Source organism: Bos taurus, chromosome 22 (assembly GCF_002263795.3).
Source record: "Bos taurus isolate L1 Dominette 01449 registration number 42190680 breed Hereford chromosome 22, ARS-UCD2.0, whole genome shotgun sequence".
NCBI lineage: Eukaryota > Metazoa > Chordata > Mammalia > Artiodactyla > Bovidae > Bos > Bos taurus.
The window spans coordinates 24,238,290-24,260,674 of NC_037349.1; the positions used below are offsets into that span (position 1 = coordinate 24,238,290).

General features: G+C 40.1%; 1 protein-coding gene across 3 annotated transcripts in view; it reads right to left on the bottom strand.

Moving 5' to 3' along the window:
- The window catches only part of CNTN4 (contactin 4), a 1,027,736-nt gene that overhangs the window by 986,131 nt on the left and 19,220 nt on the right, over positions 1-22,385 (bottom strand). The window lies entirely within an intron of this gene.

Genomic DNA, 22,385 nt, shown 5'->3' on the forward strand with positions numbered 1-22,385 from the left:
TCCTCGTACCTCCAATCACAGAACGTAAAGGAAGAAAAGAATCATAGAAGTAGCCTCCGTACACTTGAATGGATCACCTGTGGTTATGGATCCATACTTGAAAGAGACTCATCAAATGTATTTGAGAGCCTATGCTGACGTCACAAAACCAATCCTAGAGCCAGGGATGAAGTCAACACTTCTTAGAGACCAAACATGAGAGAAGAGTATCTCCATGAGAAATTAGAAGTCTTCACCAGAAGGCGGATGGACTATGAACTTGGATGGGTTATTGCTGTTTCACAGCACTAGCCTCATCTCTCCTTACAAAGCCTCTCTCTTGAGATGTTAAATTTTAATAAGCCAGGAACCACTTCCGATACTTATAAAAACTTATCCACTCCGAACAACAAAAAAATGGACACAGATCAGACAATAAAATATATGAAAACAATAAACACTGTATTTTTAAATTACATGGTTCTCATACTACTCCTAGGAGAAGGCAATGGCATCCCACTCCAGTACTCTTGCCTGGAAAATCCCATAGACAGAGGAGCCTGATAGGCTGCAGTCCATGGGATTGCAAAGAGTCGGACACGACTGAGTGACTTCACTTTCACTTTTCACTTTCATGCATTGGAGAAGGAAATGGCAACCCACTCCAGTGTTCTTGCCTGGAGAATCCCAGGGACAGGGGAGCCTGGTGGGCTGCCGTCTCTGGGGTCGCACAGAGTGGGACACGACTAAAGTGACTTAGCAGCAGCAGCATACTACTCCTTCATCTGCATTGCCAGCTCTAGCTTCTCAAACATAAAGCTCTGCCCTCTCTGTTACCCCATTAATAGTTCTAGTGAGGCAAAAATATGCTCTGATAACCCCCACTATTTCTCAGATTCTTCCTCCTGGTGACAACAGTTCCAGAACACTAATTTACAAACTAACTCCTTCTCATTGATTGTCTTATGTTTTCAGTTTTCAAGGCTCAATTTCTCTGTTTCATTGCCTTATGTTCCCAACTTTCACATCTTACAGAATAGAGGAGATTTACTATATTAAATCTAATATTTATGCCCTATTTTTTCAGACCTTAAAGTACATTGTACCTATATGTTATAAAATGCCTTCAGGAAAAATAATATTGCAAAAAGCATGCCTGATGTTCATTAGAACCACTACTCCTCTCGTCCCAGGCCTTTATCCTACACTCCTTCCCTCTCCTCCTCATCTCATCTGGCTTCCTTGAGATCCACAGAGGCCACTCCCCCAATGCTTTCTGGACCAACCTGTCATATCCTTTTTTATGCCAGTTCCCAAAATGTTTTTTCAGGATGAAGTATTTCATTGCACTTCACTAGATCAGAGTTTCTCAGTCTTGTTACCACTAACATTTGGGGTCAGACTGAACTGAACTGAATGCTTTATTGTGGGGGGATGTGAAAATTCATTTTATATGTTAACTTGACTCGGCCACAGGGTTTCCAGACATTTGGTCAAATATTATTCAGATTATGTCTGTCTGGGTGTTTTAGATGAGACTAACACTTAAAGAGAAGACTCTGCACATGGACATCACCAGATGGTCAACACCGAAATCAGATTGATTATAGTCTTTGCAGCCAAAGATGGAAAAGCTCTATACAGTCAGCAAAAACAAGACTGGGAGCTGACTGTGGCTCAGATCATGAACTCCTTATTGCCAAATTCAGACTGAGATTGAAGTAGGGAAAACCACTAGACCATTCAGGTATGACCTAAATCAAATCCCTTATGATTATACAGTGGAAGTGAGAAATAGATTTAAGGGACTCGATCTGATAGACAGAGTTCCTGATGAACTATGGAATGCGGTTCGTGACATTGTACAGGAGACAGGGATCAAGGCCATCCCCATGAAAAAGAAATGTAAAAAGGCAAAATGGCTGGCTGGGGAGGCCTTACAAATAGCTGTGAAAAGAAGAGAAGCAAAAAGCAAAGGAGAAAAGGAAAGATATAAGCATCTGAATGCAGAGTTCCAAAGAATAGCAAGAAGAGATAAGAAAGCCTTCCTCAGCCATCAACAAAGAAATAGAGGAAAACAACAGAATGGGAAAGACTAGAGATCTCTTCAAGAAAATTAGAGATACCAAGGGAACATTTCATGCAAAGATGGGCTCAATAAAGGACATAAATGGTATGGACCTAACAGAAGCAGAAGATATTAAAAAGAGATGGCAAGAATACACAGAAGAACTCCAAAAAAAAGATCTTCATGACCCAGATAATCACTATGGTGTGATCACCCACCTAGAGCCAGACATCCTAGAATGTGAAGTCAAGTGGGCCTGAGAAAGCATCATTACAAACAAAGCTACTGGACGTGATGGAATTCCAGTGGAGCTATTTCAAATACTGAAGGATAATGCTGTGAAAGTGCTGCACTCAATATGCCAGCAAATTTGGAAAACTCAGCAGTGGCCACAGGACTGGAAAAGGTCAGTTTTCATTCCAATCCCAAAGAAAGGCAATGCCAAAGAATGCTCAAACTACCACACAATTGCACTCGTCTCACATGCTAGTAAAGTAATGCTCAAAGTTCTCCAAGCCAGGCTTCAGCAATACATGAAGCGTGAACTTCCTGATGTTCAAGCTGGTTTTAGAAAAGGCAGAGGAACCAGAGATCAAATTGCCAACATCCGCTGTATCATGGAAAAAGCAAGAGAGTTCCAGAAAAACATCTACTTCTGCTTTATTGACTATGCCAGAGCCTTTGACTGTATGGATCACAATAAACTGAGGAAAATTCTGAAAGAGATGGGAATACCAGACCACCTGACCTACCTCTGAAGAAACCTATATGCAGGTCAGGAAGTAACAGTTAGAACTGGACATGGAACAACAGACTGGTTCCAAATCGGAAAAGGAATACGTCAAGGCTGTATATTGTCACCCTGCTTATTTAACTTATATGCAGAGTACATCATGAGAAATGCTGGGCTGGAAGAAGCACAAGCTGGAATCAAGATTGCCAGGAGAAATATCAATAACCTCAGAAATGCAGATGACACCACCCTTATGGCAGAAAGTGAAGAGGAACTCAAAAGCCTCTTGATGAAAGTGAAAGAGGACAGTGAAAAAGTTGGCTTAAAGCTCAAAATTCAGAAAACTAAGATCATGGCATCTGGTCCCATCACTTCATGGCAAATAGATGGGGAAACAGTGAAAACAGTGACAGACTTTATTTTGGGGGCTCCAAAATCACTGCAGATGGTGACTGTAGCCATGAAATTAAAAGACGCTTACTCCTTGGAAAGAAAGTTATGACCAACTTAGACAGCATATTAAAAAGCAGAGACCAACTTAGACAGCATATTAAAAAGCATAGACATTCCTTTTCCGACAAAGGTCCGTCTAGTCAAGGCTATGGTTTTTCCAGTGGTCATGTATGGATGTGAGAGTTGGACTGTGAAGAAAGCTGAGTGCCAAAGAATTGATGCTTTTGAACTGTGGTGTTGGAGAAGACTCTTGAGAGTCCCTTGGACTGCAAGGAGATCCAACCAATCCATTCTAAAGGAGATCAGTCCTGGGTGTTCACTGGAAGGACTGACGCTAAAGCTGAAACTCCAATACTTTGGCCACCTCATGTGAAGATTTGACTCATTGGAAAAGACTCTGATGCTGGGAGGGATTGAGGGCAGGAGGTGAAGGGGACAACAGAGGATGAGATGGCTGGATGGTATCACCGACTCAATGGACATGAGTTTGAGTAAACTCCGGGAGTTGGTGATGGACAGGGAGGCCTGGTGTGCTGCGATTCAAGGAGTTGCAGAGTCAGACACAACTGAATGACTGAACTGAACACCTAAATTGGAATACTGAGTGAAGCAGATTGCCAGCCCTAAAGTGAGCAGCTTTTATCCAGTCAACTAAAGGTTTTTTGACTGCAACAAAAAAACTGAGTATCACACCACTGTTAAATTAGCTATACTCCAATATAAAATTAAACAGTTAAAAAAAGAAACCTGCACAGTGCTCCCTAGCCCCTTCTACTGTACAGGGATCCAATGAGAAGTCACCAGTCTACACCTTGAAATAGGACTCTCACCGGAACATGAGCTCACAGGCACTTTTATCTTGAACTTTTGATCTCTAGAATGGTGAGCAATGTTTTCACTCTTGATAGAAAAAAATAAAAGGCTGAGTAGCAAGCTTCCCAGGTGGCACAGTAGTAAAGAATCTGCCTGCCAGTGATGAAGACACAAGAGATGCAGGTTCAGTCCCTGAATATGGAAGGTCCCCTGGAGAAGGATGACAACCCACTCCAGTATTTCTGCCTGAAAAATTCCATGGACAGAGGAGGCTGGTGAGGCCATGTGTCCACAGGAGAGTCGGGCACAACTGACAACTGAGCAACAACAAAAGGGAAAGCGCCGTGACTGGGACTCATACCATCAAGTCTCCAATTTGCCAGCTGCAGATCTCAGGGCTTCTCAGCCTGCATGATCATGCCAGTCATTTCCTTATAATAAGTCTCTTGGCTTCCTTGATAGCTCAGATGGTAAGGAATCCACCTGCAATGCTGGAGCCCCGTGTTCAATCCCTGGGTCAGGAAGATCCCCTGGAGAAGGGAATGGGAACCCACTCCAGTATTCTTGCCCGGGAAATCCCATGGACAGAGTAGCCTAATGGGCTACAGTTCATGGGATCACAAAGAGATGGATATGACTTAGCGATTAGATTTTCACTTTCACACATATAGAGATATGGAGATATATGTGTGTGTGTGCATGTGTGTGTGTGTGTATCTATCTATCTATCTATCTATATATATATATATATATATATATATCCCCTGGGGATAAAACTGCCCCTGCTTGATAATCACCACACTAGAGGTCTGGAAACACACCATCAGGACAACTGAGGTCATAAAAATGTCTTAGAAACATCACAAATTTTCACCAGTGATCACACCACCATTCACAATGACCATGTTTCTCAAATTTGGGATGTCCTGTGTTCTCTTCTTAAAGCTGTCTATACCTCAGGCTAGGTCTTGTCACCTGTACAATCTGCTACGCAGTGTGTAAAGTAGTGGTTCTCAGATCCGGGCTGGGCATAAATTTAAATCACTTGTAAGCCTTGCTCAGCACATATGTACTCTGGAGATTTTTTTTTTAACATAATTATTTATTTGGCTGCACTGGTCTTACTTGAGACATGCCAGATCTTCAATCTTCATTGCTGTGTGTTGGATCCAGCTCCCTGATCAGGGATCAAACCCAGGCCCCTCTGCATTGGGACCTCTGAGTCTTAGGCACTGGACCATCAGGGAAGTTCTCGTTCTTGAGATTTTGATTTAACAACCCTGGTGTGGGGCCAAGAACTCTCTTTCAATCAAAAGAAGCTCCACAGGTGATTCTGGTGTCCAGCCCCAGTAGAAACACAACTTCCCTAAAATTAACAGGGATTGAGAGGGACGTGGTGTCCAGGAAACCAAACACCTTTAGACACAGCGAGTATCCCGAATCTGAAAATAAGTCAGGACAGGTCTCTCTCACTGCAATGGTTTTTCCAATTTTCCAATAAGTGAAGAAAGATCATGCAATATCTTGTCACTTCTAGAGGCAAGTTCTTCAGATGAGGTCAAATACTATTAATTCCATTAGTTTTAAAAGGATTATCTTTCATAGCAGAGGAATCTCGGCAAAATCACAGAAAAGAAATACAGCTTTATAAGACACATACTCAATTTTCACAGTAAAATCATGAGAAAACAATAGGCTTTAAATCTAATTCTGGAAAGTGACTTTTAATAAATCAAAAGACTCTTAAAGGACCTAGCTGGTGATAAATTTGAAAAGGAAAAGTAACCCTAAATTGAATAATTCATGAACTCAGACACACAAGTAATTTCCTAAAATTCTCTAACAACAATTCAAGCTGCAGTACACATATATTTACTTTGCCAAATTAGAATATAAGTTTCTCATCCTCAAGGGCTTTCATGTGTTCATGTTAATGCTACAGAAAATCAGTAAATATTATGTATAATGTAACTACATAAAAATTTTCCTGCAAGTAAAACCAATGTACAGCTAAAAAATATAGATATAAAAGGCTTTTTAAAAAGCTATGAAGAATCTTTGCATGAATTCTCTTTCAAGACAAGATCATATACACTGGAATATGTAATTTGTTCTTTATTACTCTTTGCAAACTACCATTAACTTCTTATAGTTCCTTCTGCTAATACCAATCACAAAATGCATGGAGACTCTAAATTTGAGGAGACAATGACACTTAAGAAATCTGAAGAATAACATGGGAGAACTGACTTCACACACAAAAAAATCTATAATATAAAGACGATGATCCATGTCATCATTTTCCTTCTCTAGAGAGACAATGAACCAAGAAAAGCTACAATTAATAACACACAGAAGAGAGTGAATCCATTAGGTGATGATGGGTCACCCAACCCTTAACTGTTTCTTTCTCTCTACTCCAACCCCTCCGGTTCAACCTACTACAGAGTGCTCCAGTGTTCCAAGGTCAACTTCCTCATTTCTTCTTCTCTGCATCCCTTCCACTTTCTCTATTGCCTCATCTGCTTGCTTGTAACACCACCAAAGAACCAATTTTTCTTTGACAGTTACTCTGGCAGTCTTTCCCAACTGTTGGGAAGCTGCTCATCCAAATGTTCTTTGACTTTGCTGCTACTTTTTAAAGAATTCACCACATCTTATTTCCCTTACAGTAGCCAGACAAAGCATCTATAAAAAACAGAGAAATGGATGCTGTCATCTAGAATGAGGATCCATCAGATGTTCTAAGCATGCTTACTGTCACAACAATAGAGGTCTGTTACTGTAGAAAATTCCATTAATTATGAAATAATAAACATGAGTGAAAAAAAAGGCAGAATTTTTTAAACTCCTGCAACAAGGAAAAAAGGATGACCACCTTGGCTGCCAGCCAACCACACTTTGTATACTTGTCCAGGGAGTACAGAATGATCATTCTTTTCATCACAATGGCAAATTATAATGAAACCTCTGAGGATATTAGAGAGAAAGGCCTTGCTTTTGAGATTGTCAAAACAATTATAATAAAACAGCTGCTCACCTTCATTTGAGAAATTTAACACATTATCCCCCTCCTTTGCAACAAACCTCTTTTGGATAGCTACTGGTCTGTAACACACAACCCAGGAACTTCATGACTTATTACCGTGGATTATTATTTCTCATGTTTCTGTGAATGAGCTCAGCTGGGCAGCTGTCCCTTAGGGTCTTTCAAGCAACTATAATCCGATGGCACTTAAGAATGAAATTATGATGGCCTTGCTAGCTGGGGGTGTCCAAGGTAATTCACACGTCTGGCACATTGATTGTGAATTACAGAACAGCAGCTGGCTGGCCAGGAGTGGCTCATTCTCCACATGGCTAGCTTGGGCTTCCTCACAGCACACTGGTCATACTAAGCATACCGAAGTCATGCAGCACCACCTCCACTGCATCTTCTAATTGCACAGGGCCAGCCCACATTCATTGTGGGAGATGACCACACCATGTAGGGACTTCCACGTGGGGCCATCTCAGATGTTCCAAAGCCATCTAAGTAAACAGGGAAAAGGATTATTTCTCTCAGCTTACAAATAATACACAGACTGTCTGACTCCAGTTCTGAGTTCCAAGACCTAGAAATCATCCAGACTGGGATAGGAATCCAAGTTTTCTGATTTTAAGGTGTCAGAGTCTAAATGGGCTGTGATTAAATATGTAGATATTATTTTCATTCAAATGTTCATTTCACCTGCAATTAATTAATCATTCAAAGAGTGGGCATTTCAGGGCAGCCCGCTGTACCACATTGATCATACCTTCTTTTGCTACAGCCATCAATTTTCCTTTAGGAATGCTGTTCTGTCCACATTGGACACAGCATACCCTGCTCTCCCCAGTTAAGGGCAGCAGAGACTCAAGCACTCTATAACCCTCTCAGGGATTTGAATCTTGAACAGAACAGCAAAAGGCTTACATTGTCTAAAGCTCATTTATTCTAGCAGCAATGTCCCGAAGAGACTGTTGAACAGTAGTTATAAATAAGACCCATCCCCTCCCCCAGTTACCTTCTAGGCCTCATGCTCTGGCTGCCTGATGTCTTTCTCATAAATTCCCTTTGTGCTAATGTAAGCCAGAATCTATGGCCTGCAGGTCACATACACTGTAGTGGTTGCGATAGAAGGCACATTGTAACAGCTGTAAGCACCAGGTTTAGGGTCTAACTTAACTCAGTAGTTTAAATATGATTCTGCCACTTACTAGGTGTAGTCATATTTGGGTTCCCAAGGTGGCACAGTGGTAAAGAATCTGCCTGCCAATGCCAGAGACACGTGTGTGTACAAGAGGTGTGTGTGTGATCCCTGGGTTGGGAAGACACCCTGAAAGAAGAAAAGGCAATCCACACTAGTATTCTTGTCTGAAAAAACCCATGGACAGAGCGGCCTGGAGGGCTCTGGTCCACGGGGTCACAAAGAATTGGACTGAGGGACTGAGCACACATATCCATACTTAGGCAAATTACTAAACTTCTCTGAAGCTGTTTCTCATTTTTAAATCCAAATGAATAATATCACTCTTTTCAAACATTCGCAATGTTTAAAGGAGATAGTACAAGTAAGCACAGTGTATCGTTCATAGAAAGGTCAATAATGGTTAGGTATTATGTTTCATATTGCATCCTCAGTTACTCAGTTGTGTCTGACTCTTTGTGACACCATGGACTGTAGTCCACCAGGCTCCTCCATGGTATTATCCAGGCAGGAATACTGGAGTGGGTTGCCATTTCCTTCTCCAGGGGATCTTCCCGACCTAGGGATCGAACCTGTGTCTCCCACATTGCAGGCAGACGCTTTACCATCTGAGCCACAGGGAAGCCCATTAATCTCTTATATGTAATCCTAATATTCAAAAACCTCTGAAAACTAAGCCTATAGTCAGCAAAACCTCAGTTGAGCTGAAATGGAGCTCTTTGTGATGTTTATCCCACTCAAGTAACTATTCTTATGCCTCGTTGTGAAAATGGCAATAGGCTTAGGTATTGCCTGTGACCCTATGGGAACATCACATGGCATATAGCACAGGGAGCACATTACCTTTCTAAAATATAAAATTCTAAAACACCTTTAGCCCCAAGGGTTTCAGATAAAAGACTGTAGACCTATAAGTCATTATTTATTCAAGAAATTTACAATGAAAAATACACAGGTTGAGAACAGTAGCTAAGGAGAACCATGGGTGATCCTATAAAACTGGAACTATTTATCAAAACTCAGAAATTATACTAGAGCCAATTTCAATAACAAACAAATATTTTATACTAAACTAATGCCACTTATATAGGCAAATTGTGCCAAAGGAACAAATTTACATATAATTGGATAAGCTACTCTACAAATATTGTACTTCTAGTTAAGGCATGTAATTAGAACTGCATCTTCTGGCTTTTTAATTTAGTGTGTGTTTAAGAATTATATTTTATTACCTGAATTAAATACTATTGGTTCCACATTCATAGGTTTCTCATAGGCTTGCTGTTCATTCACAGTGTATCTTACTCATACTGAATTGGATAAACCAGAGGTTTGAATTATAATCCCACCCTGGGACTGCTGCATTTGCTTATACTTGTCAGATCTACCTCTCAAAGGTCCAGAGCGCCAGAAAAACACACTAAACCACTGCAGCATCATTTTTCCACAGTTAAATTTTTAATTTTAGAAGAAAGATTCTGAGGCTGCGTTTTTAAAATTAAAATGGAAGGTTGTATGCAAATCCCTACACAAGAAACCTACAAATTTATAATTCAAACCAAAATGACATATAGAGAGCCTTTTTACATCTGATAAAGAATAAAGCTATGAAGCACTCTATCAACTTTTCTACTGCAGTTCTTTACATCTTTTTTAAAAAAATTCTTCCTTCAAATGGATTTTAATTTACAGTGTAAATTTTGGGAGGGTGGGGGGTGGTACAAACGATACTATGTAAAATTTACACTTAATACCAGATTTGAAAAACTGTCATTTTAGAAAACATGTTTAGCTGTCCAAACTGCAAGACTCGTTCATTAAATCACCAATATAAATTTGTTTGAAAGGATCTTTTCACCTAAATACTGATATGTGGGATGTCCATTTTCTGTACAATTTTGTTAAGTAGGTAAATGAAGAGACTGAGTTGCATAAATCCAGAAGGTGTGCTCAAGGTCACAAAACTATCTGCCAAACAGATGACGCAAAAGACCATTTGTTTAAAAAAAAATCTAACTTTAATAAACAGGGTGAAGAGCTTCTCTCCAAAGTCTCCAGCATATTTTCAGTTTTCATGAATTTTTCAGAGAGCATCTGTTTTTAAGTAAGTAGAAACATACCCAGGGAAAATAAGGCCCGTTATAAGAAATTAAAATCAAAGTCTAGAAACATGTGCTATTCCTTTACATGTGTCCAAAAGCAAGTTTATTACCATCAACATTTGACTATTTCTTAGAATACAATACAAAATAGCACATCTAAAACAACATTCTTTATCCATCCCTGCACCATGCCAAACTAGCCCTGCTTTCTCACAGATCCACCAAGGAAGGTAAGAGTTCTTTTGTTTCTCATAACAAATAGCTGCATACACAATCTCTGCATACAATGCTATTTTCTGTAGGTTGAGATCAACATTTGCAAACTATCTCCAATGGGTTCTTGATTGGTATTACACGAAATGAAGAATTTTGCAGTAATTTATAATAATAAATTTAAAATTTGGGGAAATCCAGAGTTAAATAAACAGTTTGAGGAGCTTCATTTTGTTTTCCTAAATAATTTTGGGGGCCTCTCATGTTCTAATATCTATTATAAACTGACAAAAGATAATTCCCCAAATATGCATCCATAGAAAAGTATGTTTTTTTTCTTGTTGTTCCACAGACTATTTTGGGTACTGATTCTCTATAATTCGTCATAATCAACCCACTGATCTAAAATTCCTATAAGACCAAAAGAGACTATTTTTGAACATTTCTGGTGATGGGGGATTCACTACATGCTGAGACAGCCTGTTTATTTTGGGGTTCTTCCACTCAGTTGCCTCTCTATGGTTTCCTTTAGTATTTTTTGGTTCTCACTACTGTGCAAATGAAAAATAGATCATCTTCCACTTGAAAACCTTTCATAAATATAAAGACATCTACTGCAATCCCATGCACTGAATTTCCACAACTAAAAGCTAAACATCCTAAATTCTTAATGGTCTGGGAAGTCCTCATTAACCATACTGATACCTTCAGGATACCTTCTTGCTTGGGAGACACATGAAGTCATAGAGATCACAGTGCTCAGAGTGGGATAACATCAGCACAGGATTAATACTGAGCCTCTTTTCCTGGGGTCTGAGCCCTGGATCTGCCACACACCATCTTAGAGACCTAACAAGTTAGCTAATGTTTTCTAAAGCCTCACTGTACTCACTAGTTAAACAGTGTGTGTGTGTGTGTGTGTGTGTGTGTTAGTCAAGTCAGTCTTGTCTGACTCTTTGCGACCCCATGGACTACAGCCCTCCAGGCTTATCTGTCCATGGGATTTTCCAGGCAAGAATACTGGAGGGGGTTGCTATTTCCTTCTCCAGGGGATCTTCCAGATCCAGCGATCAAACCCAGGTCTCCTGCATTGCAGTTAAACAGTGTCAACTATCAATTGACACTTGCCATCTACCACTGCAAGGATTAAATCATGTGCTTCTGCAGCTGCTGACCTTCAACACCCCCTGAAAGGAGTCCAGGGTGGAGAGCAGAAATGAGGCATTCTGTGCTTGGGGAAAAACTGGCAGGACAGGTCTTCAAATAGATATTTTTAAGGAGCCGATTTTATGAGCCCAATTCTTGTATCTCCTCATATCGAAAATCACTAAAATCCTCCATGGTGATGACTGTTCCTCGTGACTAGCAGAAAGCTTCATAAGACTAACAGAAACCTTCTGGAAAATGATGCCATGTAGTACCCCTTCACCAAAATTACATATATACTGCCCTACCTACAACTCGCCTCTTTGGAGCAGTTTCCCAGAGTTATCTGAGGTGCTGTCTCCTGGGCTGCAGTTCTCATTTTGCCCCAGATAAAATTTAACTCGAATCTCTCATGTTGTGTATTTTTTTTAAGCAGTAATAGCAATAGTTCTAGTCATCATGAAGTTTCCATGAACATCACATTTAAAATATTGCTAGTATCAATATGTCCATTTTGGAAATACGTGTTTTCTTTTAGTCAATTTTTTAAAAGTAAAATTCACCTAGCACTCAACACTGACTGGCTCAGGGCTGTAAATAGCAGGTGAATAGAACAGTGGAGAAAGAAACTGCCAGAGGATTAAAAATAAGCCACAAATTATCTGCAAGCAGATAAAGCCCTGACTGCATAATCATTACTGAACAGACTCTATCTTTGTCTTCCCTTGTAGTAACATGTCACTTTCTTTTAAGGGTTTCAGGGAAACACACTTTGCAAAAGTCGTCAATTTGAACGAGAAATGGGGGTGGATATAAACATCTTCCAACAACACAGACTTCCACTTTTTCTGCTCTGCTTGAACGAGTGTCATTCAGAGAAAGCAATAACTCAGTGTCAGTTTATTTCCTACTCCTGGTCTGATGCCACACAGCTTTGAGCTTGCTTTTGGCTATACCAGTTGAGCTTGCAATCGTTTAAATTGGCGCATGACTTATAGTTCCTTGTAGCACCTTTTAAACACTGGCAGAGTTGTACAGTAATGATGAATGGGGCTCCACGGAGCCCAAACCTCTAGCATCTTATAGGGGCAAGCACCTATGGAGCAGCTGAACTGAACTTGGCATATATTTCTAGTATGGATTCTGATCCTTCTATGATTGGTGGAGTTGAGGAGAGCTCTTGGCAGTAGTATAAGGACTGAAGAGACTCAAATTATCTTTTAAGCAATTTCTTAGATATTATAGGAATGTTCTTGATTCCTAGCAATCAATTTAAAAAGTGAATAGAGAAAACAGACTAGTTTCAATCATGGTGCTTGTTCTCAAATGACTATGGAGCATCAGATCCCACTATTTTAGGATCATGATACTGTTCTCCACTTAATTTGATCAAATATTGAGTTCTTTCCTAAATTAAAAAAGAAAGACTAAGAGGAAAAGGAAAGGAACCCACTAGGTTCTGAAAGATGACTCACAGAAAGGTACATCTCAGAGTTCTCTGATGTACTTCTTATCTCAGATCAGGAAGCCATCCCATTAGCAACACGAGTGGGACTGTGTTGGACACCTGGAAAGGACAGCTGATCACAGGCAGCTCATCACAGGGAAGCCAGCAGTCCACTAGGCAGCCCCTAGCTAGGGCTCTGCCCTCAAACTGAGGAGATGGTGACTTAACCAATTTAGTCTCTTCTCACGAAAAAAGTCAGAGAAGGCAATGGCACCCCACTCCAGTACTCTTGCCTGGAAAATCCTATGGACAGAGGAGCCTAGTGGGCTGCAGTCCATGAGGTCGCTAAGAGTGGGACACAACTGAGCGACTTCACTTTCACTTTTCACTTTCGTGCATTGGAGAAGGAAATGGCAACCCGCTCCAGTGTTCTTGCCTGGAGAATCCCAAGGATGGGGGAGCCTGGTGGGCTGCTGTCTATGGGGTCGCACAGAGTCGGACACAACCGAAACAACTTAGCAGCAGCAGCAGCATGAAAAAAGTGCAAGCAATTCATTGGGAATGAGGGGGAAAAAGAAGTCCACAGACCACAATCATGAGAAAGAAAGAGTAGGTGAATCATATAACTGCAACAGTCAACTAGGGATCCATAAATAGTCAACACTCCTAATCAGGTAAGTATCAAAAAGAGATCCCATACAAACTTCTAGTCCTGAACTTCCTAGACTTTCCTCCCTAGGTAAGGTCCAGGTATACCACAGTTGTGAAGCTTTTTCAGAATTCCAATCAGAACTTTCCATGTGAAAGATATTTCTTCTTCATTTCCGCTTTTATCCTTCTGATAAACCCGCACTACCTAACAAGAACTTAAATGAATCTTCACTGCTTGCAACCAGTGGAGAACAAAACACATATAAAAGGAAGAAAGTGTCTCCTTGGTGAGTTTCCAACCGTGTTTGAAGTTACAGTCTCCCCTCATTGTCTCAACCTCAGACATGTGCTAACAAAAGAAGACAACAGGATCCAAATGGAGTCACTTGGGCTAAGACCCCTGTCACCAATCAGAGACTTGATGTGAAAGTAACCAAAGTGTCAGCCTCTCAGCTGTGTCTGACTCTTTGCAACCCCACAGACTGTAGCCCACCAGGCTCCTCTGTCCATGGATTCTCCAGGCAAGAATACTGGAGTGGGTAGCCTTTCCCTTCTCTAGGGGATCTTCCTGACCCAAGGATTGTACCTGGGTCTCCTGCATTGCAGGCAGATCTTTACCACTGGGCCGCCTGAGAAGCCCTGGAGACTTGATACTAAATTATAGATTCAGCCTCTCCCAGGAACGGAATCTTAAATCTGGAATGACCTGGTCAGCAGTAATGAGTTAATCTGCCAGATAAGACCCCTGCTCTCCCCTACAGGAAGGTAACATTGCCACAACTATATATAATTCACTTTTTGTATAACTTCTTTGTTCCCACTCACTACTGACTATAAAAGTCTTTTTTTTTTTAATACAGCTCAGAGCTCCTTTCTAATTGCTAGAAGAGATTCATGAATTGTTGAATAAAGCCAATAAGTTCTTTAAAATTAACTCAGCTGAATTTTTTTTAACACATAGCACTTAGTTTTGGATATCAAATTAACCTAAATTATTATTCCATTCAAAACAATTATGTGCTTAGCAGCTAACACCATCAAGTATAGGGCTACAGAACTGCAAGGTACTCAATAAATCTTATTAGTTAATGATTAAATAATGTCCACAGGACAAAAAAGTATTAAATCAATATTTCTTAATTATAAGGCATAAATCTACTGGAAACTCATATCTCTACTTCTTATTGCCCAGAAAGTACAAGAAAAGGTGTCAGATAAAGAAACCAAAAATAGAATTCATTCAGACTTTTATTTACTGAGCACTTTAATACGAGAACAGTGAGACACACGGGAATGCCCCATGCATTTGGAACACAGACAAGTAAGAAACATGGTCAATTACCTCACACTCTAATGGGAGACAAGAACAAGAAAACATCACAACACATAACAGAGATTAAGTTATCATTCACTTTCCATCCTACCAACTTAGTCTGTGGATTCTAACTAGATAGAGACCAGTAAGTGCCTAAAAAGTGTTCATTGGTGGATACTCCATAAAGGCAATGAACTGTTCAATATTCAAATACTCAGATGGTTGTATCCACAACTCCATAGTCAGAAGACGCTTGTAATAAGATGCAATATGGGAAGGGCTTCTGATAACAACATAGAGTTGCAGTCAATGCCAAACATGACCATCAGAAAGGAAATCCTAAGTATGACAGAACTTCTGAAATTCATACACACATGCCAAAACAAAAAACAAAAAAAGAAAAGAAAAAACTAAAATCCTGAGTGACCTAAAGGTCTTAATAGAAATCTATGGAGATGACTTTCCTGGTGGATCAGTAGCTAAGACTTTACACTCCCAATGCAGGGGACCCAGGTTTGCTCCCTGGTCAAGAAACTAGATCCCACAAGCCACAACTAAGAGTTTGCATGCCGCTACTAAAAGATCTCGCATATTACAACAAAGATCGAAGATCCCCTCCCCCCTGAAGCCAAATAAATAAATATTTATTAAAAAATAATAGCAAAATAAAAAGGCTATTTGATGCCTTGAAGGGAGATTTTTTTAAAAGAATTATATGCAAATAATCGGAAAGGGCAATGGCAACCCACTCCAGTACTCTTGCATGGCAAATCCCATAGACGGAGGAGCCTGGTGGGCTGCAGTCCATGGGATTGCTTAGGAGTTGGACACGACTGAGCGACTTCACTTTCACTTTTCACTTTCATGCATTGGAGAAGGAAATGGCAACCCACTCCAGTGTTCTTGCCTGGAGAATCTCAGGGACAGGGGAGCCTGTCTCCCATGCTACTTAGAATCCACAGACTAAGTTGGTAGGATGGAAAGTGAATGATAACTTAATCTCTGTTACGTGTTGTGATGTTTTCTTGTTCTTGTCTCCCATTAGAGTGTGAGGTAATTGACCATGTTTCTTACTTGTCTGTGTTCCAAATGAATGGGGCATTCCCATGTGTCTCACATGGGAGTCTCTGCGGTCGCAGAGTCGGACACGATGAAGCGACTTAGCAGCATGCAAATAATAGAGAGATAATAGGCTTTGAGAGATGCATTACTTAAAAGAGGAGAAGAGCATCTTCTATTCATCGAGAAAGCTGGAGTGACCAAAAACTGCCCTACTTTCACAGCATACCATTGACCACAGTGCCATGACTAACGGTGGTGAGAAAAGAAGTTCTTGTGGAAGCTGATGGTGATCTCTTCTTTCTCACACTTAGCCTACTCATACTTCTTAGATAACTCCTTCCCCTCTCCAACGTCTGTCAATGGGTTCAGAATTTTACCTGACTTCTTCTGACAGGCTCTCAGACAGGGTAGGTTGCCAACCTGTTGTGAGTCATTTTCCCCTGATCTGCATTCTCTGTGCAAGCCTGGCCATAGGGGGATTCCTCTTCCTTGCACCTTCATGCTTTGATAGCTCAGGGTTTTGTCTTCTGACTTCTTTGTAGAATCGTTAGATGTTTTCCTAAAACCTTGGCTTTGACTGGCCCACATCTTAAATTCTTTTCATCTGTTTATATATTTAAATATTCTAATCAGGGTCTAATCAAGAAGAATTAATTTGGCTATGTACCTTCTTCACCGCTCTTAATTGCTACACATTTCAATTTCGCTTAGAGTTGGGATGACCTTCCTTAAGATGTCAAGCTGCCTGGCAATCCCAAATGTAGTTTTGATATGCTAAGTGGTGCAGGACAAGAGCTGTAAATCTAAAATTCTAACACTCATCTCTTAGCTCCAAAACACAAAGTGTATTTCTAAGGAAATTTCCAATAATAAATCACCCCATGTCAGCCACTAATTACTGTCAGTGCAGTGCTAGAAAACTATACCATCTCAATAAATCTTGGGAGATGTCAGTTCAGAAACATTAGGTTGTGGGTGATATGAGGGGACATAGCACTGCTGGATTCAGGACTTGCAGACCATCTATCAGGCAGATTAAAGGGATGCTAAGCAACCGAGGTACAAAAGTTGAACCAACCAAAGAAAGGGATCCTTTAGCCAAGGCACTGTCTACAATTTCTGGAGTACTGATAACAAGGAACTTGTTAATGCATAGAGGTTAGCAAAGTGATTGTAACCAACTGAAATAATGCAATACAAAAGAGAAAAAAAAATCAAGTAGGTATAGCTATGTCACAAATGCCAGTGCCATGTGGAAGAGAGAACAGAGAGTTTAGAACTGAAATAGCTGCCCTGCCAATGACGAGTTATCAGCCTTTTTACTGAAACTCCTGCTGTGCCAGTTATCAGACACTGAGAGGCACTCCACCTCTCTGAACCTATTTTTCCACAACTATTAAGTACAGATAATAACGCCCACCTTGGAGGCTTGTCGTAAAAATTAGAAATAACATATGCAAAGATTTCAGGCATATTGTTAATGCTCAAGAACTGAGGGCTATTATTCACTGTTAACTTACTCTATCTGATTGCAAGTTCTCCAAAGATCAATTAGGTTATCACTTTGGAAAACAAATCCTAATGCTGCCTTAAACTAAGACTATACATTCTTGGCATCTTCTATCCATTGCACAAAATCAAAGCCAATTTTGACTGTCCAGTCATGGCATGGTCTTACCTGCAGCTAGCACCTCATAACATAACATTCAACCTTGTAACTGAGAGGCCTTAAAGAGCTCTTGTAGCTGGAAAGGATAGAAACAACAGCAACCATGACCTTGCACAAAATGCCTAATATAAGTTGCTCTGTCTAGATATGTGATGGCCTGTAAGGCTTTGTGAAAATCACTAACATTGGCAGACTGTAGAATGAATTTCTGCTAATCACCAAGGAGCTACTACCTCTACTCAAAAGGTATAAAGACATTATTTGGAGAATGTAGATTGTGATCATTTCTTTGGAGAGCAATCTGAGAATAACAAATGCCAAAAATGCAAAATGCACTACTTTTTCATTGAGAAATTCCCATGCTTCTATTAGGAATTTGCACTGCAGATACATTCACATATGTTTACAGAAATAATGCTTATAGTAGCAAAGGCCTGTAAAGAGCACAAATGATGATGACCAAGGGTCTGGTATTATGATCATGGTACAAAGGAATAAATATTCTGAGTAGTCATTGGCAACTAAGAGACAGCCATGCACAGACTAATATCTAAGATTCATCTTTAAGTAAAAATAGGATATTCCAAGCCATTGTTTTTACAGTAGACAGTCACATATCTTTTTTATTAAGTAAGTATCTTAATATATATGTACTCATATTCATTAAATAACTCTGGAAAGATAAATTATACTACATTGCCTCTAAGAGAAAGAACTATTAATAACAGAAGGTGACAGAAAGGAAGCTTAGTTTTGGCTAGATACCCTTTTACACTATTAAAAAGCACACTCACAGACATATAACCTTTATGGAAAAATAACTTAAAAATACAAAGTAATATAAGGGCAAAGTGACATTGAAAGGTCAGATGTCATCCAGGGAAATTCAACATTAACAGCCTGTCTTAATCAGTCAAGGACCTAGACCCTACTTCTTCATTACCACCAGAAGTTTTTCCTTTTAAATAACACATATAATAATCTTAACTCTTCATTTGTACAATGTAGACAAAGGGTGTCCACCTGAATTCTTCAAAACATGAAATGAAAACTTTCCCAAGTTAGAAGTTTGAGATTTGCTTAAAATTCTTCAGTGAGGGGCTTCATATACAGCACAATTTCTAGAGTACCCTAGTTTGCAGCTATACGGAATTGGAGGACACACATCTCCTGCATGTAACTTTTTACAAGTGAAATGATATATTCACCACGTTCTCTGCTGTATGATTTCTAAGGCCTAGGTAAGGACTCAATTAAAAATGAAAAGAAAGGAGAGGAAGGAGGGAAGGAGAGGAGAGGTAGGGAAAGATGAAAAGAAAAGAAATAATCATACAACTAAAATTCACAAAAGTCAGTAAGCCTAGAGTTTCAAGTGACTTGCAATACAGAGATAGTCTCTCAAAGTATGGAGAGCCTTCCAAATCAACAGTATGACATGTAAGATTTATGAGCTCTAGACAAGTATCCATGAGCTAGCCTTAAACAGCAGTGCCTGTTCATGATGGTTATATTCATACTAAAAATACATATTCCTCAATGCCTTATATTTGGTTTAAACAATATGGAAGTTAAGCATATATAAAAACTGGTTAAGTGTGAAGTGAATATTTTCCCTAAAATATATTCTCAAAGACTTTCCCTGGTGGCTCAGTGGTAAAGAATCCACCTGCTATGCAGTAGACAGCTTGCAATTCAGGAAACCACCTGCAGATGGTGTTTGATCCCTGGGTCGGGAAGATCCCCTGGAGGAGGAAATGGCAACCACTCCAGTATTCTTGCCTGGGAAACCCCATGGACGGAGGAGCCTGGTGGGCTACAGTTCATGGGGTCGCAAGGGTCAGATATGACTTAGAAATTAAACCACCACCACTACCAGAATCTAAAACTTGAATCCAACTAAAGTAACTTCGTCTTCCCAACATAATCAGTTTCCTATAGTGCTCCTCACAACCTTCAGGCCCACCATGTCCTTCACTCAGCTGTGGTAAGGCTTTCCTGACCAATGATCCTTGATACTTTACACATTAAGCCAGTTATGAATCAAGGTCTTCCTTGTTTCCTGTCCGTTTTCACGTTATGTTCTTTGCCTGGAACTTTCTTCTCCAGTTATTTATTTAACTAGCTTCTCCTCAAGGTTTGAGTCTCAAAATTCATATTCACTAAGAAACTTTCTCTCTCTAGGCCATGTAAAGAAGATCCCTCCCACAGTCCTCTCCAGCTTAGCACCCTCCCTTTCTCCTTCAGAGCACCTATTTCAGTTTGTAATGATTTGTATTAGAAGTATTAGTTATTTAAAACATTTTTCAGTCTCCCCTACCAGACTTTGAGCTCCATGAAGCAGGATGCATGTCTGATTTTTTTTTACCCACATGACCTAACTTGGCCCTAGCAAAGAATTAGCTGTCAATATCTATAAGCTGAATCAATGAATGAAATGAATTGTGGGATATTTCATTCAGGTTTTTCTTAAGGACCCCACTTTGACTAGAAAACCAAAGCCATACCCGAATACCTGTCATACCCATCACAAGGAGCAAGAACTGCCTTTTTGAACTTTCTATGCTCCCATTTACTCTATATGGCATTTATGAAATGGTCAATCACGGGGACACAGCGTCAGTGTTGGAGAAGGTAAAATCTGCTGCCATCCACAATGCTCATCATTCTGCAAAATTAGGAGAGTAACTCTGTGGACAAGAGCATTCAAGGCAATTACCTGAAAAAACAAAATGGAAAAACGTTCTTGGTAAAGTAATCAGAGTTCTCCAGAGAAACAGATCAAACAAACATGTCTGTCTGTGTGTGTGTGTGTCTGTACACACAATATATGTATATTAGAAAAAGACAGAAAGAGAGATTTATTTTAAGGACCCAGCTTATGTAATTGTGGATGTTGGCAAGTATGAAATCTGCAGAATAGGCTGGAGACCCAAGGAAGAGCTGAGGTTGTAACTGGAGTCCAAAAGCACTCTTCTGGCCTTCAATTAACTGGATATGGCCCACCTACATTATAGATCTGCTTTATTCAGTGTCCTGATTTAAATGTTACTCACATCTTTAGAAATACCTTTATAGCATCACCGATATGTGTTGGACCAGATATCTGGACTGTGGCCTATACAAGTTGACACATAAGATAAATCACCGCTGCTGCTGCCGCTGCTGCTAAGTCACTTCAGTCGTGTCCAACTCTGTGCAACCCCATAGATGGCAGCCCACCATGCTCCCCCGTCCCTGGGATTCTCCAGGCAAGAACACTGGAGTGGGTTGCCATTTCCTTCTCCAATGCATGAAGGTGAAAAGTGAAAGTGAAGTCGCTCAGTCATATCCGACTCTTAGCAACCTCATGGACTGCAGCCCACCAGGCTCCTCCGTCCATAGGATTTTCCAGGCAAGAGTACTGGAGTGGGTTGCAATTGCCTTCTCCTGATAAATCACTATATTTCACTAAAAATCAGTGTTGTCATTTATACATTATTCGATTTATCTTCTCCAGTAAAATGAAAGACATGCAACTGAGTACTTTTTCTACTTGTCATAACAAGTTGCACAGGCATTTACTTTTAAAAGGAAACATCATGTTCTGAGAATCTAATAAGCATGAATTTGAACCCTTACGTAAATCCCCTCCACTGAGTTTTATTGCCAGTAGTGAAAAGAACTCTATCTCTTTATGTAAATTTGTGGCCAGACTAACAAAAATCTATCAAACTCAATATTTTTTAGAAATTTAGCAATATTGGAAGGCTAGCTATAAGAAAAAATACATTTATACATTGAATCATGCATATTCAAATAAATTCAGAATAATGAATATAGCATATAGCTTACATACACAAATTACCAGCCTGTTATAACTACAAAAATTCTGTTTATATTCATATACCAATGTTTGTCTGAAAATCTTCCTATTTTGAAAGGATTTTTAACATTTGGAATGCATTCCCAAACCCCTATAATTTATGAAGATGCACAATCCTTGCAATAAAATGTAGTTGTGAAAGCAGTTTGTACGAGTGGCAATGGCACCCCACTCCAGCACTCTTGCCTGGCAAATCCCCTGGATGGAGGAGCCGGGTGGGCTGCAGTCCATGTGGTCGCTAGCAGTTGGACACGACTGAGTGACTTCCCTTTCACTTTTCACTTTGATGCATTGGAGAAGGAAATGGCAACCCACTCCAGTGTTCTTGCCTGGAGAATCCCAGGGACGGGAGAGCCTGGTGGGCTTCCATCTATGGGGTCGCACAGAGTCAGACACGACTGCAGCAACTTAGCAGCAGCAGCAGCAGGTCTTTTAAACATACGCTGATCACTAAGGATAAAAATCTCTACCTTCCTGAGGAATCCATACTGGTTAAAAGCTTCACAGGCAGGCACACCAGTAATGTGACATCAGTGTGGCCATTTACTTGCTTGCGTGAATTGAGTTATTTAATCTTTCGATTTTCAGTTATCTCATCTGGGACCTAGGGTTCATTACTGCACATAGCTCACAGGATCATTAC